The following is a 3,301-nucleotide window of genomic DNA, read 5'->3' on the forward strand; positions in this document are numbered from 1 at the left end:
TGTGTTGTGTTTTTTTATACTTCGATTAAATAAAACGGTCAGGGAAAGATAAAAAGCACATACATACACAGGGGTCTTGCTTTCTTCTGCGTCTTCATCAGCCCAGCTTTTAGCATAGTATGAACTGACCTGCTTTCGGCTAGCTTTTAAAACTGGCAGCTCTTCATGTTCCCGCGTGTGTGGGGAAGAGCAGTATTGCTGGGTTCGAACAGAAGACTGGCAGGCCTGTGCTCCCTAACTCAGAGTAAAGCATGCAAGGTAGAATGGTTTGTCTTTTACTTCAGGGGCATGTCCTGGCAGGCCCCAAATCACTGTGTCTCCTGAGTGTTCCAGATTTTTGCCCCACCCTTTACAGCACATATATTTCATGGAAGCCTTGAAGAGAATTTACTAGGCACTTAGTTATAAAAGATTTCTTTTTAATTGTGTGTTTATGAGAAAGGGTGTGCACATGAGCGCAGGTGTCTGTAGAATCCAGAAGAGGCTGTTGGCTGGAAATAGAGGCAGCTGTGAGCTGCCTACTGTATGTGCTGGGAACCAAATCTAGGTCCTCTACAAGAGCAGTATGTGCTCTTATCCACTGAGCCACACCCCTGCCCTTCTTTTAAAGACCTTTTAGAGGCATGTCTCACTATAACCCATTCTGGCCTAGAACATGTGACCCTCCTGCCTCAGCATTCTGAGTGCTAGGACCATAGGCATGCACTAGCTTGTTAAGTTTATATTTGTTTATCTCATTGGATTAACCTCATCCATATTTTCAATTATATAATTTTGTTTAGGATGTCTGGGTAGTATAGATCTCCTCATTATAACAGAAGCAACAGTATCAATAGCTTCGGGGCAAGACTGTATATTACTGTTTATTGCATATGAATATTTCTGATCCTTAATGGGGGTGGGAGAGCATGCACCAGGCAAATAGTTGCGGAGCACATAGCTGTGTTACTACCTCTAGCAAAGATAAAGTAGTCAATCCTCCAGCTCTTCCCAGGGCTGCTGCTTCATTCTGTTTGCCTTAATTTGCTGTTATCCTGCAGAACAGATCAAATTTTTCCAGGAGCTGAGTGGTGGATGAAATGGAAATAGGAAGAGAGTCAAAGGGACTTGCACTGAACACCTCCCTTTTTTCTGGGAATCTGAAATGGGGGACTGTGTTAGACAAAGTGTGCCTATGTGACTAGTCCGTGATAAAACCTCAGGTACTTGAATCCACTTCCCTGCTATGTACTATTTCCTACATTATTGTCACAGTTTGATTCCACAGGAATTGTGGGTCAGGCCTGACTACACTGGGGGAGGACTCTTGCCAGCTTCTCATTCCCTAAGTTCATGTCATATATGTTTTCTCCTTGTTGATTTGGGGTTTTGTTTCTTTTCCTGGAATACCCACAAGGACAACTATATACTGAGTTCTGTGAGTCTTTCTATGGTTACTCTTGGAGACTCCAACCCAGATGTTCCTTCAGCACTGTCTGTCATAGAGGATAAAGAAACGAGCTGAAGTGGTATAACAGACGGGCCATAAAACTATCCACGGTCCTAAAATAATGTGCTGTCTGAACCTGGCATTACTATTCAGCTGGTCTCTAATTTTTTATGTTTTTCTTCCTGTAATGTCTTCAAAATATTCTTTTCCCTATACTTCAGAATATGTGTAATCTTTCACATCTTGAAATTCAACAAAGTAACTAGAAGTCTGTCCCAATACCATGTCTTTGGATTGTATAGCTCCTTTTACACTCCCTCTCGCGGACAATTTAATTGGTTTAAGCCATTATTTCTTTTTGCATTTATTTATTGGGGAAGGGATTATGTATGTGTATGGAAATACACTTGCCACAGCATGCATGTAGAGACTTGAGAGTTAGGTTTTGTTTTTGTTTTTGTTTTCCTTCCACATAGGTTCTAGAGACCAAACTCAGGCTGCCATGCATGGTTGCAAGCATTCATACTCTCTGAGCCAAAGCCCTTATTTCTTAACTTGATTACTACAAAAAGATTCTTTAGTTTTCCTGTGTTCTAGTGATAACCAGAGGAGTCCTATCTCAACTTCATACATCAATTACAATAAATATGAGTGGCCTAAAGCTGAGTGTAGTGGTGTGTGATATTTGATCACAGTATGTGAGATACCTCTGTTTTACCTCACAGCCTAAAGCACCTTCTGATTGGTTTAATAAAGAGCTGAATGGCCAATAGCTAGGCAGGAGAGGATAGGTGGGACTTTCAGAGAGAGACAGGAACTAAGGGGAGGAATCAGAGAAATGGAGATTTGCCAACAAGACATGGAGCAAGTGGGATGAAAGGTACTGAGGAGAGGTAACAAGCCACATGACAGAACATAGATGAGTATAAACGGGTTAATTTAACTTTTAAGAGCTAGTTGGGAACAAGGCCAAGCTTTCATAATTAATAAAAAGTCTCCATTTCATTATTCAGGAGCTGGCGGTACAATTTCTGTCCTACTACATTTGGCGTCCAACATGCAAGCCTGTATATCCAAGCATAGTGCCTGTGAGCAGCTGGCACACTAGACAGAAAAGCCCGCCACAATGTAGGACCAGCAACTTCCCAGAGCTGGGGTGGACTGATGCCCGTGGACATGAGGTTTGGCTGTCATGGACCCAAGCGAGGCAGAGCCAGCCACCAGCACCATGTGCTAAGCAGTCACAAAAGGAGCCTGCAAACACATAGAAAGGCTTTGCAACATTTTTGCAACAATTTTCTGGAGCCACCAAGTGCAGAAAGCCAAGTCTAAACCAAGAAAACCTCTAAATAGGTACAGTATGCCTTAAAATGCGCTTAAGTGCTAAAGAAATGTGGGAGGCCAGCTCCCACCTTTTAAAGGAGAGAAGAAAAAGGAATTTGTAGGTAGAAAGATAGCAGAGATGAGACAGACAGAAACACAGGACAGCTTCGGGAGGACCTGGGTCAAAGTCTGCTGGTCCCTTCTGTCTCTTCAAAAGGGCTTTTTGTAGCAATGCCAAGGGGCGGGGCAAAAGCCCTCCCCCGTTAGATCAAAGCACACCACACAGCCAAGGGCAGACCCTTCCACACACCTGGTAACCATGCACGTGGTCACGTTCACCCCTTTTTGCAGGCCTGCTGGGTAAAGCAAGCTCAGATCTTACTAGGAAACCTTTGTGGGCTCCCACAAAGAAAGAAAAGAAAATGGGTAGAGATGGTCATAGAAAAAAAAAAGAAATAGGTTGAAAATAATGAAACAAAGTTATTAAAGAGAGAGTAAAGTAATATAAAAAGAATAAGCCATCTAAGGATGGGAAACAAGACGTTTGGA

This window comes from Peromyscus californicus, unplaced genomic scaffold (assembly GCF_007827085.1).
Source record: "Peromyscus californicus insignis strain IS unplaced genomic scaffold, ASM782708v3 Scaffold_13__1_contigs__length_99412109, whole genome shotgun sequence".
Taxonomy (NCBI): domain Eukaryota; kingdom Metazoa; phylum Chordata; class Mammalia; order Rodentia; family Cricetidae; genus Peromyscus; species Peromyscus californicus.